At 41.4% G+C, this 16324-nt stretch overlaps 2 pseudogenes across 2 annotated transcripts; both read right to left on the bottom strand.

Annotated features, from left to right (window-relative positions):
* Positions 1-159: 159 nt before the first annotated feature.
* Positions 160-1116, bottom strand: LOC306929834 (transcription factor HES-5-like; annotated as a pseudogene). The gene is made up of 2 exons: positions 995-1116; positions 160-579 (listed from the first exon to the last, which is right to left on the bottom strand). The product of its transcript is annotated as a transcription factor HES-5-like (transcript).
* Positions 1117-14073: 12957 nt separating this feature from the next.
* On the bottom strand, positions 14074-15025 carry LOC306929351 (transcription factor HES-5-like; annotated as a pseudogene). The gene is made up of 2 exons: positions 14904-15025; positions 14074-14493 (listed from the first exon to the last, which is right to left on the bottom strand). The product of its transcript is annotated as a transcription factor HES-5-like (transcript).
* Between the last annotated feature and the right edge of the window lie 1299 nt (positions 15026-16324).

Raw genomic sequence — 16324 nt, 5'->3', positions numbered from 1 at the left:
CGTGGGGCCACGTACAGGTACACACATACACAGATACAGACAAAGCTGGTTATTGGAGTGGTTTGCACCACTCAAAAAGAAAAACTTCACAGTTGACAGCAATCTTGGACCAATATGGTCAACTCGGTCAGTCAAGTTGGACTTCCAGTCTGTAGTTAACTACCAGGGTCTCCAGAGGGCAATGTTGACTGAACTCTTCTCTTTGGTGATGCTGGACTGAACTGGAGACCTCAGCTGAGGCAAACAAGTCTCCTTCATGTTCTTGTCAGAGGATGACTGCAGGTTCTGGAAGTGGTCCAGCAGTCTTCTCTGGGACTGTATATTCCCCTCATCCTTGGACAGGAAGTGCACCACCTCTTGGACACACCTGGAGTATCCCTGATTGACAGGAGCTGAGTTGACAGGTTGATACTGCTGCTGTCGTCTCAGGAAGCAAACTGTCATCTCCAGGATGTCTGCTTTCTCCAGCTTGGAGTCAGCTTGTTGTTTGAGGATCTCTGAACCCAGGAGAGACTTGAGCTGCTCAATGCTGCTGTTGATTCGCTCTCTGCGTACCTTCTCCACCAATGGTTTTCTTATCTGCAGAAAGAAGAAAGAAATCATTAATAACCAAATTCTGAAGAACATTCATTTGAACAAGTAACAAACTAATTCAATTCAATTCAATTCAATTCAATTCAAGAATGTATTTGCCATGTCAACAAGTTGATAGGAATTTGTCTTGGTTCATACTCAACATATACAGACAACCATAGATACAAAAACAAAAAGGACAATACAATACAAAAACCAGCAGCATAGGGAATTACATTGTTTTTAAAGTGCACTATGCATATTGCTACATATACATACATCTAGTTCAGATGTCTAATGGCTACGAGGTAAGTGCTATCTCTGAAGCGAGATGTTGAGCTCTTGATGCTTCTATATCTCCTGCCTAACAACCAATTATGAACAATATTTTTGTGTCTGTTCAGTTGAGTCTTCAATTTACCTTGTGGTTCAGAGTCAGGAGCTCCTTAGAAGAGGTGATTGGTGAAGTGATTGTAGGAGCCATGGCTGATCTCTGTGCTGTAGAGGTCTCCGTAGAGAGAATCTGATCTCTACTGGCTTCATCCCTCCTATTTATAGTCCCCAATCTACATATGAATGTGTGGGCCTGGGTCTGGTTAGACTTTCTCACAGTCTCTTAGCCAATCAGAGAGCCAGGAAGGACAATGAGGAATTAGTGCTGCCACATGCTCAATGCTCTTACTGCGGAGGGTCAATGGTTAGATCTCAGGGGAACAGGTGGACGACTGGAGAGAGACTTTGTGTGGATCTGGGAAAGTGGTGACCCTGTAAAGAGAGCAAATCTGCTGCCTGATGTTGAGATCAATGACTTTGACTGAGCACACGCTCATCATTACATCACACACGTGGGAGACGGTTAACAATCATCCATTGGGTAAAATAATGATCTACACAATTTACTGACCAGTGTAAAGTTAACACTGTAGCCTATAGTATACACATTCTGCAGCTGGCACATATCTTCCACTAGCTGTATCATTAACAGACATAACACACGCTAATCAGACTATCATAAGTTATACTGGTGTAGCGCTGCCCCTTTAAGGGTAGTGCATAAACCAGGTTTGAGGCCTCATGCTTGGCCTTGAGTATATTGACTGGGTAGGTTTTGGTATTTTGTTGTATTGTAGTCGTTTAGCTATATTTTGTATAATGTAATGAATTTGTATTGAGTGGTAACCAGATGTATTGTGATCTAGTGTTGTCTAGAGGACAACTAATCTATCTAACCTAACCTACAACCTTTCACTGTTTTCCTCACTGTGCCATATTGTATTTGTTGGGCCATGTGCCAATGTGCCATAGTGGTCTTGAGGACATGGGTGTATGAGGCAGTTCTCTGGGCAATATCGGTAGAGGACGCATTGGAGTAACTAAAAGTATTTTTTTCCCGGTGGAAACAAGGGAAACGAGGGAAAAGGCCAAAAAGTACCGTTTATACGTGTGGTGGCGGGCTCAGAGTGCGTCCACTAAGGAAAGTAGGCTTTCTAATGACACAACCCGCCTTTGTTTTGGTGAGTAGCAAAAACGTTATTTTTATTTACGCTAAAGAGGAGAGGCTGGTCTGAGTTCCATGTGAGAGTTAAAAGCGAAAGTAGCATAGCCAATGCAGGGCAGAAACATAGAAGCATTGGCTATGGACCAGAGCTAGGTGACCTGCAGTAAAGGCCGTCGGGATCGGGAGGCGAACCCACGGCACACTGCCAGACTGGATTACCAGCCAAGGTGCCAAGGCGCCCGGGCCCGGGCCAGCAAACACATTTTATATCATAAGCTTGAAGATAAATGTTTTTTACCAGCTGCTTTAGTGGCTGGTTAGTGAAAGCTCATGAAATGTACATGACATTGTCATCAGACGCTCTGAACTGTAGACTCTACAGTTATTTTAGGAAAGATTGACATGTCAACGTGTTCGGGTGTCAATCAAATCAGCTGCGTGACCGAGTCGAACATTTCCCGCTGTTAAAAGAAAGCGAGCGTATTTCACATCATTTCAGATGAAGCTGACCGTCTTTTCCATGTGATCCCATTGACTGGCACAACAACAGACAACATTTACACTGGGTTGGAGTAGCTTAATTTAAGTAGCCTCTTGTCCGACTTTGTTTTGAGTCGTCTCAAGAAGTGTGGTCCAAAAATACACAAACTGTCTCTGCGATATTGTTGGCGAGGTGTCTCTAGTCTGTATCGTTTACGGTAGTCAGTCCTTCATATTTGATACACTAGGTCTGCTATTATTTACAATAATCTAACCACGCCCACGAGCTTGTGACAGAGAAGCGAGTGACTAATTCTCGTGCCAGTTGCCGTGTGAGCACGAAAACAGCATGGTTGTTTTTCACCACCTGTGCGCAACCTAACACACACAAACATATTAACTGTATATATGGTGATTTCGGGTGTGCCAGTACAGTACAGTGACAGTACAGTACAGTACAGTGGAGGGTACAGTAGAGGGACCCCCACACGGTAACTCTGTCATTTCTCAACCGTTTCCGACGTGGGGCGGCTTGCCGGAATCAGGCCGGCACCCTGGGTGCGTTCCTGTGGGTCTGGAACCTGAGAAAAAGACCATGTAATTGTGACAGGGTCAGTATTAATTGTGTGTGTGTGTGTGTGTGTGTGTGTGTGTGTGTGTGTGTGTGTGTGTGTGGGGGGGGGGGGGGGGGGGGGGTCCCTTATTGGATCAAAGATCCAATAAGGGACCTTTCAGGACTGCTTGGTCCCTTAATTATATGGAAGTCATTCAGAGTTTGTTAAATTATTCTGAACTATAGGCTATGAAAAAGAACAAACCCCCCACACTGTCTTCAAATGCAGTGAAAAAACTTTAATAGGGAAACATAGCATAGGCTATATATGTTCCCCTATTGTTTCTTTTCATTGTCAGACACTTTATACCCTCTCCTACGCACTTTACCCTCTCCTACGCACTTTACCCTCTCCTACGCACCTGTCGCCTGTAGGTGTGCAAAAGCCTTGCTTTGTATTGAACTATATAGGCTATGAAATGGCAATCTGCGCAATTTCTTGCCTGAGGTAACTTTTCAAATGAAAACAGAAAGCACTATTTTACATAATATTGCCATTGTCATTATTTTTGGAATGACTCAAGATTCCAGTTGTTCTTTTAGAAAACCAACTTGGATCCCAAAGGTTTTGGCGCCATCTCTCCTAAACAATGACGTCACATTGTGATGTATAATAAGACACACTTCTATTGTCTCTCCATTGAAATCAGTCAATCGACGTAGTGTGGGAAACCAGAGAAACCTCACTCACAGAGCCCCTGTGGGACAATAGATCCAGACCTCTACCCTGGGGGAGTCAGAGGGTGGGGGTGTCTGGACACCTATTGATCCATCCTGAACCAGCCTTAACATTTATAGTGATCTGTATTTTAACAAAATATGATCTACAAGGAATCAACCAATTATAATATAATTTCCATACACCCAGAATTAATTTGATGATTATTTGTATGTCATCCTATACTAGAGAGAACTAGCCTATATCATAAGTTGAAGATAAATGTTTTTTCTTAATTGTGTGTTTATCGTCATATCATCATCATCATCATCATCCGTAAGCTTTTGATTTCTCTTAAACAACTGGAAAATGATATTTGGAGGGGGTTCATTGGGAAGTGCTGTTGTTGGGATATATTAACATTTAACTAGGCACACTTCTATTGTTCAGCGAGAGCTCTGTCAATGAACAGAGTGTGAGAAAGCTCTGGAGAGCAGAGTCCCAGTTCAATGTCTTTAGCATCCTACAACCCCACCAGCAGCTGACTATTCTCAGAGGGGAATTGGCACACTTCAGGAACGCTGTCAAACCCCCGTCCTCATGATTAATATGGAAACATTTATCAAGGAATGCAAGTGGAGTAGGTTTTTCATGCACACTACTGTATAAGTGTAATGTTACACCACAATTATTACACTAGCAGCAACTTATATGCATGTATGACGTAAGCCATGTTTCTTGCAATCCCCTTTGAGATCCTTTCCCTCCAGATGGCTTGTGACGTCGTACGTCAGTTTCTGTTCTGTCTCGACAACACAGAGCTAAAAAGCCGTCAGTCACTAAAGGTCCATTCAAAGTCCTTTTATAGTGCATTGACCACAGCACACAAGAGACTCAGTGTGGGAAGCTCTGACCAACTCTCTACTCACATGACTTCCAGCCAACAGACACCTGTTTCATCTGTGACATCTAACAATATACGTTTTAATGTGAAACAGACATTTTTGCCTTGGATAAAAGCGCTTTATAAATGCACTATTTACCATTTATTTACCATTTTTAACTCGGCAATCGCGTCTTTTATTTCACATCAGGGATCGTTTGAATTTACTTTTGTCAGTATTAAAAGTAACACATCTAGACAACTGTGCAAAGTACATTCTATGAAAAAATACTGTTGGTGTTGATCTGCATGTGATAGAAGCCATTAAAAATAAAAAATAAATGAAAATCCGTAATAAAACATGTTTTTAACATTTAACAGAGCATACATTTGAATGTTATCTCATTGTTGAGGATGATGAAAGCTGGAGGTCCAGATATTAATAGGCTACTTTACAGTCTTAACTTGTAAATGTATGCAGTACTACCTGCTTGCATTCATTGATTTATGTCTGTTTGTAAACATATACAGTAGGTATACAATGAGATAATCAACTGAATCTGCTTGCAGGGAGGAATTAGCATTTAAGTAGTAGGCACATGCCTATTGTTCAGTGAGAGACATGTCAATGACCAAAGTGTGGGAATGCTCTGGAGAGCAGTGTCCCAGGTCCGTACCTCAACCCCCTCCAGGTATACCTCCACGTAACATTCATGTTTCATACACCATAGACTTTGGAAATAAGTTCTTAATATTAATGTTGTTTGTTTTATTCACAAAAGCATGTTTCTGAAAATATGGTTGGAAAAACAGTTTGTTCTTCACTGACATGATCACTTAATATATATATATTTTTTTTTATAATATTTATTTTATTTGGAAAAAGCAGTACAAAAACATCATTTCTATGCATACATAGGACACAAGTGCAGTTCCCAGGATTTATTTTCCCACCCCTCTTCCCTCCCTCCCCCCTCCAAGTGACTCCATCTCCAGTGTCTCTGTGTCCTTGCTTTCTTCAGGACTACATATGGCATCAGGTCAACACTTAACAGGGGCAAAGGGCAATATTGCTTTAGAGTGTACATTTCAGAAGGAGAAAGAGAAGAAAGAGTGGGCAGACAAAAGAGTAAGACAGACAAAAGAAAAAGACAAAAAAACAATCAAGAAACGAAAGTATTTACAATATTGCTGAGGGGGACAAAAACAAAACGGCTTTGGATTTCGACCATGAGAGGAGGAAGGGTGTCTTAAACATTTTCTACAACAATCATAAAGCAGGCTATTAGGGCCAGTGAGATCACACAAAGTCAGCTCTCAGAGGGGCAATGTGTACTATCCAGTTGTTCCAAATTTGGTAGAAATTATCTAGTCTAGTTCTTAGCATGTATGTTAATTTTTCCATTTTGAAAATATCCAGGACTATTCCGTGCCAATCGTCCATTGTGGGTGTGATTGGGGTTAGCCATCTTCTTGTTATTGACTTTTTGCTGGCTGCCAAGAGCACCTGCAGTAGCTTTGTGTATCTCGACTGGTTAAGACATTCAATGTGGCCCAGGTACAAGGTTGTGAAGTTAAAAGGTATTGGAGTATTAAATACTGAACACAGTGATTTGTGAATATTGTTCCAAAACACCCTCAACTTGGGGCACCCCCAGAAAATGTGAAAGAGGTTGGCTTTCTTTGCCCCACACTGCCTCCAGCACAGCCTATCATCACCTTTGTATTTTTCCTGATACGGGGTCTTAAAATATCTAATAATATTTTTCCAACAATGCTCTCTCCAGTCCATAGAACAGGTTGAGGTAGACTGGAACTCCCAGATCCCTCCCCATACTTCCTCTGAGAGTACAATTCCTGCATCCCTCTCCCATCTCTCTTTGATGTACAACGTGCTTTCATTTTTAGCATCTGAAATGGCACTATATAACTCAGAGATGGATTTACTTGGCTCCACTGTAAGGGCTGACTTCAGTATGAAAAAGAACTCCGATTCAACTGCAGAAAACTCTTTGAATTTACATTCTTGATTGATATAGTGACGCACCTGGAGATATCTGTAAAAGTCAGCCTGTTCCAAACCATGTTTGACCTGTATTGATCTGAAACTATCGATTTCACTTCTTTGTATAAATGACATGTAAGTTGTGACATCTTTCTCTATCCATGACTTAAATCTTATGTCGCCTCTATTTGGGGCAAAATCTGTATCGAAGGCACACCATCTGAAAAGTTTCAACATTTTTTTTAAACCACATGATCTCACAACCTTTTGCCACACAGTTAACGTATGGCTTATCCATGGATTATTGATCCTCTCTAATCGATCCACCAAACCCTTGTCACCTATTACAGCCTGCAGAGGGAAATCAGCAACGAGACCAAGCTCCAACTCCTTCCACCTAGCTTTATACCCCCTGTTACTCCAGTATAGCAGAGGAGTTATCTGCGCAGCATAATAGTAATTTCTTAAACAGGGAAGAGCCATGCCCCCTTTGTCCTTTCTCAGTTGTAGGGTGCTATATTTAATTCTTGGTTTTTTCCCTTGCCATATGAACCTAGAAATCCATTTATCCCATTCTCTGAATTGTTTATCATCCACTTCTACTGGGAGATTTCTAAAGATGTAAAGTAAACGGGGAAGAATGTTCATCTTAACTGAACTTATTCTTGAGTTCAGACTTAGGAAGGGGATTAGGTTCCATCTATGCAAATCAGATTTTATCTTCATCGATATGGGACCATAATTAGCTTGCCTCAACTTTGAAGGGTCTTTCGTCACATTTATTCCCAAATATTTGATTTCTTCATTGTCCCATTTCAAATCATATTTTTCCCTCAGTCCCCTTGAGGCATTGAAGTTTAGAGTCATGACCTGTGTTTTAGAAGTATTGAGCTTGTAACCGGATAGTTCACCGTATCCTGATAATAGTGACATCAGTTCGTTAAATGACCTCTCAGGCTGCCCCCCTAAGTACACCAGGACATCATCTGCGAACATGGCGGCCTTGTGTTCGATACCCCCCATATTTATGCCTTTGACGGCTTCACTCTGTCTTATTAATTGGCCTAGGGGTTCAATAAATAAATCGAAGAGGAGAGGGGAGATTGCGCACCCCTGCCTCGAACCACGTTTCAAAACGAAAGCATCAGACAAATCTCCATTAATCTTAATACGAGCTGTAGGTTTGTCGTATAGGGCCTGGATAACTTTTATAAATGTTTCATGAAAACCAAATTTCGCCATTACTTTGTAAAGGAAGGTCCACCTTACGGAGTCGAAGGCTTTTCGAGAATCCAGGGCTACTAGGATTGATTTGGATTTGTCCTCAGTAGTTTGACCTAAGATGTGTAGTGACCTCCTAATATTGTCTGAGGTTTGCCTCCCACATAAGAAGCCTGCTTGGTCCAAACTTATGATGGAGGACAAAGTGTCCTCCAGCCTCCGAGCCATAATAGAGGTGAAAAGTTTATAATCTAAATTTAAAACACTTATTGGTCGATAATTGTCACATTCTAGTTTATCTTTTCCCTCTTTTGGAATGACCGAGATAATGGCCTCCTTCCACGGGGGGGGGGGGGGGGGGGGGGGGGGGCGTCGCCTCCCTGCAGAATCCCATTGAAAGTATTGAGCAACAATGGGGACAACTCCGCTCTCAGCGTCTTATACCACTCTGTGTTAAAACCGTCTGAACCCGGAGACTTCCCTGCCTTTAGCCTGGAAATGGCTGAGTCCACTTCTCTGCTTGTAATTGGTTTTATCAAATTGACATTTTGTGGATCAGTAAGCAAGGACTGGCAAATCCAGGGAGCTCAAAAAAGAGTCTATCTGGGATTCATCAGCTGCTTGGGGTTGAGAATATAATTCTCGGTAAAAGGTTTCAAAACACTCTTGAATTTTTTCTGCTTTGTTTTCGATATCCTGGGACACAGGGTTTCGTATTTTATAAATTGTGCTTTCTTCTTGTTGTTTACGCAGTTTATAAGCCAGATATTTCGCTGACCTACCACCCGTCTCATAATATCTCTGTCTCAGGAAAAGAAGCTTTTTATGCGTTTCTTGTGTATAAATGTCATTAATTTCCCCCTGCGTTTTCCTGATTTCCTGTTTCTAGCTGGAACTTGCAACATTACTGTGAGCCACCCGCAGCCGTTTTAATTTATTTTCTAGTTCCAGCAGCTTTTGCCTCTTGAGGTTTTTTTTATATGAGGTTAAAGAAATGATTTTCCCCCTCATTACAGCCTTTAACGTGTCCCACAATATCGCTGGTGAAACCTCCTCCGAGGTGTTCAGCTCTAGATATTCTTTAATATCTTTTTTAATCTTTTCCAATGTAGTCGGGTCATTTAATATGTATGAATTTAGTCTCCAGAGGGTTTTTCTAGCTTTCCTCTCCAGGAGCAGGGACAGAGTAACTGGACTATGGTCTGACAGGTCAATTGTTGTAATGCTGCAGTTCCTTATCTTGAATCTGTCTGAGCTGAACATGAAGAAATAGTCTAGCCTAGCATATACAGCATGTGGGCATGAATAATGAGTGTACTCTCTATTATTAGGGTGCAGTTCTCTCCACACGTCAATAATGCCCAGTTCCACCATTAGTGAGTTCACCTTCCTACTAATGGGATTGTTCTGATTTGCTGTGGCTGAGGAGTCCTTTTTAGTCAACCGTAGGTTGAAATCACCCCCCGACAGGACCACCCCCTGAGAATTAACCATTAAATCAAAAATATGTCTGTATAGGGCCCATTCGCTTCCCGGTGGGATGTATACATTTATTATTGTTATCAATGATCCCTCTATTTTCCCTGTAATCCTGATAAACCTTCCCTCATCATCCCTGGTTTCAGAGATATGTTCGTAGTTAACTGAGGCTGAGATGAGAGTTGCAACCCCTCTCCTATGGCTTGACTTATTAGATGATGAAAACACATGTCTAAAACCCATCTTTTTCAATTTTGTGTGCTCAGATTGACTCATGTGTGTCTCCTGAAGGAGAGCGATCTGTGCCTTTTCCCTCCTTAATTTTGCTAGTATCTTAGACCTTTTAGTAGGATTCAAAACCCCATTTACATTGAAAGAAATAATTTTCACCGGCTCAACCTGCATATCGGATCTTATGAACAACGGTCAACAGCCCTCCTCTCTCCTTAAATAAACAAAAACCCCTCAGCATAAGGAAAGAAAAAACATTCAAAATACACACACAATAATAATACCGTAAATGGCCAAAAACCATTGTAAACCTGAGTTCCAGCAGTGGAACCCTTCCACTGCCCAACCTCCTAACTAAGGGATAACCTCTATTCCCTGCTTGTGCTAGAGGGCCCTCAACCCTGGTGACAGCTATGAAAGAAAGATCTTGCATAGTAGTATGTCTCGATCGTATCAAAACAAATGCAGCATTGTTGTGTCTAGTAGAAAATAACCCCCCCCCCACCCCTAGTTTATCAGTTAACTTTCCGTGATATAACATTCCACATATTTAATCCCACATAATTTCAAGTCATACAGTGTGTTGAAACCCATTCATTCCCCCAGATTATCAATTCAATTTCAGTGATATATTAGTCCCCCCCCCCCACACACACACACACACACACACACACACACACACACACACACTCTTTCACGCACATCACTCGTCCCCCCAGGTTATCGGTTAAATTTCAGTGGTATATTTTTAGTGTTTTGGCTCCCCCCCCACACTCAACTCACACACACACACACACACACACACACACGTATCGTTTCAATTGCATCGATATGATTCCCCCCCCCCCCCACCCCCCCTTTTTTTTGTATCCCTTTGAAAGAAAGAAAAAGGAGATCAGTCTGTCTCTTCACGTCTGAATACTTGCAGCCTCTCTATGTATCCTGGAGCCCCGCCGGCCCGCGGTGGGCGAGCTCCCCCCGCCGTCTGCCACGCACACCTCCTGATCCTCTCCCAGAGCGTCGTTGGTTTCTTGATCACTTCAACCGCCAGTCCACACCTCGCCAGGTCTGCCGTCGCCTCTTCCACTGTAGCATATGTCTTCATCCCATCGGCATGGTGGACTCTTAGTCGTGCAGGAAACAGCGTTTGGAACCTTGTGTCGTTTGTTTTTAGGACCCTCCGTGCCTCAGCATACTGTTTTCTTTTGGCCAATATTTCTGGTGCATAGTCATGGTCGAGGCTGATTTTACAGTTTTGCCATGTAAAGCCCTTCTTCTCCCAGGTCTGCTTAATCACTTCTTCTTTCATGGTGAAGCTCAGAAACTTTACCACGATCGATCTGGGTTGGGCTCCATTTGGGGGCAGCGGTGCCAGGGCGCGGTGCGCTCTTTGTATCTGTAATGGCGTCGCTGCGGGGATATTCAGATTTTCTCTTAGCATCTTTGCCACAAAGGGGACAAGGGACCTTGCTGTCCCCTCTGTCCCCTCAGCTACCCCGTATATTCTCACGTTGTCCCTCCTGGATTGTCCCTGTAAATCAGTTATCTTCGTTTGGAGAGCCTCCTGGATCGTTAGCATCTCTGCTAGTATCTCTTCCACGTTCTGTAGCCTTTCCTCGCTCCCTACGATCCTAGCTTCGGCCTGGTCCACCCTCGCGTTTGTTTTAGCTATTTCTCCTTTTATGTCTTGCATCTGTTTCTTATTATCTTGCCTGAAACCGCGCAGTTCCCTCAGGATTACAGCCAGGTTTACCTCCTCCTCTTGGTCGGTTATGTCCCCGCCGTCGGAGCTGGGCGAGGGGGGGGGGGTGCGCTGCTAGCCACCGCGGCCGGAGAAACCACGTTGGCCCCGTCTAGTTGCTGTGTTGCTGAAGTGCTAGCGTTAGCATCATTGTTAGCTTCAGGTTGTTGTGCTTCGTTTTCGCTGCCGGCATGCTTGCTCTCCCTTCCTTTCTTTCTTTTCCCGGTAGACACCATCATCGCCCCTTCTAAAGAATAAAATAAGACTTGACTTCTTGAAATTCAATTGACTTTGGGGCCGATATTATATATTTTGACCGAGCGAGCTTTCCTCAAGCTGTCATCCTCTCAAACCGGAAACCGGAACTCTCCACTTAATATTTTCTATGATTTATTTTGCACTATTCTCTTCTGTGGGCCTATAGTACTCACGTAAGCGATCCATGTCAGTGTAGCAGGGCTATATTATGAAATGACTACGCCACCCTCACAAATAGGAGTGAGGGATCCTATAGAAACACATTAACCATGTCCTACAACCCCTTCTGGACAATGTAACTGAACAATAAATAAAGGCGAAAGCAAAAAAATAAATAAATAAAAAGTGTTTGCTCATTAGGATATATATAGGCCAGTAATGGATGGCGTGTCAAACATAATAATCGTGAAATTGATTCTGGGTTTATGGAAATATATTACAATTTGTTGTTTCCTTATTGATTATATTTGGTTTAAAAATACAAATACTATAAATGATAGGGCTGGTTCAGAATGGATCAATATGTGTCCATATACAGCCCCATCAACCTCTGACTCCCCCAGGGTAGAGGTCTGGATCTATTGTCCCACAGGGGCTCTGTGAGTGAGGTTTCTCTGGTTTCCCACACTATGTCTATTGACTGCTTTCAATGGAGAGACAATAGAAGTGTGTCTTATTTTACATCACATTAGTTACACAATGTGACGTCATTGTTTAGGAGAGTTGCGACATAGAGGCAAACTTTTGGGATCTAAGTTGGTTGTCATTCCAAAATAATGACATGGCAATATTATGCAAGACAAACCATGACTTTGTAAATTAGTGCTGGATGGAATGAGTTTAAGCTGTTTTCATTTGAAAAGTTACCTCGATCATAGGTCTGAATCATTTAATAAACTCTGAAGGTAATTAAATCTTCATTGGCCTAATAATGAAAATACCAATAATGTTGATCATTGCTATTGTAATATCGACGTGAAGTTAATTCATAGAGACAAAAGACAAAGGACTAAAAAGATGTCAGTTTGTTTGTTTATTGAAAAGACTCAATGAGTCGCATCAGGTGGATCAAATTCCTCTCCTGAAGCCAGATAGAAGTGATGACACATCACAACAATAACTTGGATATGTCTCCAAGACATTGTACTCAAAAAGAGTAGAGGATTTACAACAACTCGTCTCTATGAGAGACATAAGACATTGTGTTAAATGAACAGCATTGTGGGTAAACATATACTTTCCATTTCACAGTAGTTGGTTCAGAGTCAGAACCATAATACTTTGCACATAGTCAAAAAAATAAGATCTTAAAATAGATCAGGTTTTGCTAATCACAGTTTGATGACAAAAGGTTAAACAACCTGTTCGGTCAATATGACATTCATAGGATTTACATCATTATGGAAATATTAGTGTCACTGGAAAATGGTGACAGTATGATTTTAATCACCCCTGTTAAAACAAAAGGATAAATTAGACATTGATCTTTCAACAGATCAGTCTTAATTAATCACTTAGATTTCTATATCTAGTCCACAAGAGCTAGGCTTGGAGCTAACATTAATATCAGATAATTCTGATGTATCAGGTCATTCATGCAACATGCATGGTGTTCATGCCAAGATATTGTCAGAGTTTAGCATGAAAGAAATATCACTGTTGGATCAGAGTCAGAGAGCCATAATATTTTGCACTATATTTTGCACTAAAAAACAAAGAATAATAATGACCAGTTTGGTCGATTGCATTGACATGATTTAAATCACTATATGCAAAAATGTGTCACTAGAAAATTGTGACATCGATTATTTTAAGAATCCATTAAAAAAAGGACAGATACAATATTGATCTTACAACAGATCAGACTTAATTAATCACTTAGATTATAGTATAGTCCACAATGGAAAACCCTCCATAAGAAGGACGTTATTTTCTTTTAAACAATTTAATCTAACAATCAGGTAAAACTTGTAACTGATTGTTAGATTGCCTAACCGTAAAACGGTGACAGTTATGACAACAGAAATGTCACAGCTGTGAACAATACATTCAGTATCCTATAAATAGCACTAATATCAGATTATTCTGATGTGTCAATTGACTCATGCAACATACATGGTGTCCGTGCCAACGTATTGTCATGGGTTAACATGAAAGACACATTGACACATTTTCATGGAAAATTAAACAAATTGTTAATTAAAAATCACACCCGTGTGAACTGAGTGGTGCAGTGACGTCACACACTAACCATAGCAACCATGCTCACATGTACGTGGGGCCACGTACAGGTACACACATACACAGATACAGACAAAGCTGGTTATTGGAGTGGTTTGCACCACTCAAAAAGAAAAACTTCACAGTTGACAGCAATCTTGGACCAATATGGTCAACTCGGTCAGTCAAGTTGGACTTCCAGTCTGTAGTTAACTACCAGGGTCTCCAGAGGGCAATGTTGACTGAACTCTTCTCTTTGGTGATGCTGGACTGAACTGGAGACCTCAGCTGAGGCAAACAAGTCTCCTTCATGTTCTTGTCAGAGGATGACTGCAGGTTCTGGAAGTGGTCCAGCAGTCTTCTCTGGGACTGTATATTCCCCTCATCCTTGGACAGGAAGTGCACCACCTCTTGGACACACCTGGAGTATCCCTGATTGACAGGAGCTGAGTTGACAGGTTGATACTGCTGCTGTCGTCTCAGGAAGCAAACTGTCATCTCCAGGATGTCTGCTTTCTCCAGCTTGGAGTCAGCTTGTTGTTTGAGGATCTCTGAACCCAGGAGAGACTTGAGCTGCTCAATGCTGCTGTTGATTCGCTCTCTGCGCAACTTCTCCACCAATGGTTTTCTTATCTGCAGAAAGAAGAAAGAAATCATTAATAACCAAATTCTGAAGAACATTCATTTGAACAAGTAACAAACTAATTCAATTCAATTCAATTCAATTCAAGAATGTATTTGCCATGTCAACAAGTTGATAGGAATTTGTCTTGGTTCATACTCAACATATACAGACAACCATAGATACAAAAACAAAAAGGACAATACAATACAAAAACCAGCAGCATAGGGAATTACATTGTTTTTAAAGTGCACTATGCATATTGCTACATATACATACATCTAGTTCAGATGTCTAATGGCTACGAGGTAAGTGCTATCTCTGAAGCGAGATGTTGAGCTCTTGATGCTTCTATATCTCCTGCCTAACAACCAATTATGAACAATATTTTTGTGTCTGTTCAGTTGAGTCTTCAATTTACCTTGTGGTTCAGAGTCAGGAGCTCCTTAGAAGAGGTGATTGGTGAAGTGATTGTAGGAGCCATGGCTGATCTCTGTGCTGTAGAGGTCTCCGTAGAGAGAATCTGATCTCTACTGGCTTCATCCCTCCTATTTATAGTCCCCAATCTACATATGAATGTGTGGGCCTGGGTCTGGTTAGACTTTCTCACAGTCTCTTAGCCAATCAGAGAGCCAGAAAGGACAATGAGGAATTAGTGCTGCCACATGCTCAATGCTCTTACTGCGGAGGGTCAATGGTTAGATCTCAGGGGAACAGGTGGACGACTGGAGAGAGACTTTGTGTGGATCTGGGAAAGTGGTGACCCTGTAAAGAGAGCAAATCTGCTGCCTGATGAGATCAATGACTTTGACTGAGCACACGCTCATCATTACATCACACACGTGGGAGACAGTTAACAATCATCCATTGGGTAAAATAATGATCTATACAATTGACTGACCAGTGTAAAGTTAAGACTGTAGCCTATAGTATACACATTCTGCAGCTGGCACATATCTTCCACTAGGCGTATCATTAACAGACAGAACACACGCTAATCAGACTATCATAAGTTATACTGGTGTAGCGCTGCCCCTTTAAGGGTAGTGCATAAACCAGGTTTGAGGCCTCATGCTTGGCCTTGAGTATATTGACTGGGTAGGTTTTGGTATTTAGTTGTATTGTAGTCGTTTAGCTATATTTTGTATAATGTAATGAATTTGTATTGAGTGGTAACCAGATGTATTGTGAATGATCTATTGTTGTCTAGAGGACAACTAATCTATCTAACGTTAGGTTAGATAGATTAGTTGTCCTCTAGACAACAATAGATCATGTAGGTTAGCTACAACCTATATTTTCAGAAACATGCTTTTGTGAATAAAACAAACAACTTTAAATATTAAGAACTTATTTCCAAAGTCTATGGTGTATGAAACATGAATGTTACGTGGAGGTATACCTGGAGGGGGTTGAGGTACGGACCTGGGACACTGCTCTCCAGAGCATTCCCACACTTTGGTCATTGACATGTCTCTCACTGAACAATAGGCATGTGCCTACTACTTAAATGCTAATTCCTCCCTGCAAGCAGATTCAGTTGATTATCTCATTGTATACCTACTGTATATGTTTACAAACAGACATAAATCAATTAATGCAAGCAGGTAGTACTGCATACATTTACAAGTTAAGACTGTAAAGTAGCCTATTAATGTCTGGACCTCCAGCTTTCCTCATCCTCAACAATGAGATAACATTCAAATGTATGCTCTGTTAAATGGTAAAAACATGTTTTATGTTTTTATGTTTATTTTTTTTGTAATGGCTTCTATCACATGCAGATCAACACCAACAGTATTTTTTCATAGAATGTACTTTGCACAGTTGTCTAGATGTGTT

Source organism: Electrona antarctica (assembly GCF_951216825.1).
Source record: "Electrona antarctica genome assembly, chromosome: 9".
Lineage (NCBI taxonomy): Eukaryota > Metazoa > Chordata > Actinopteri > Myctophiformes > Myctophidae > Electrona > Electrona antarctica.
This window is presented reverse-complemented; position numbering and strand designations above follow the sequence as displayed.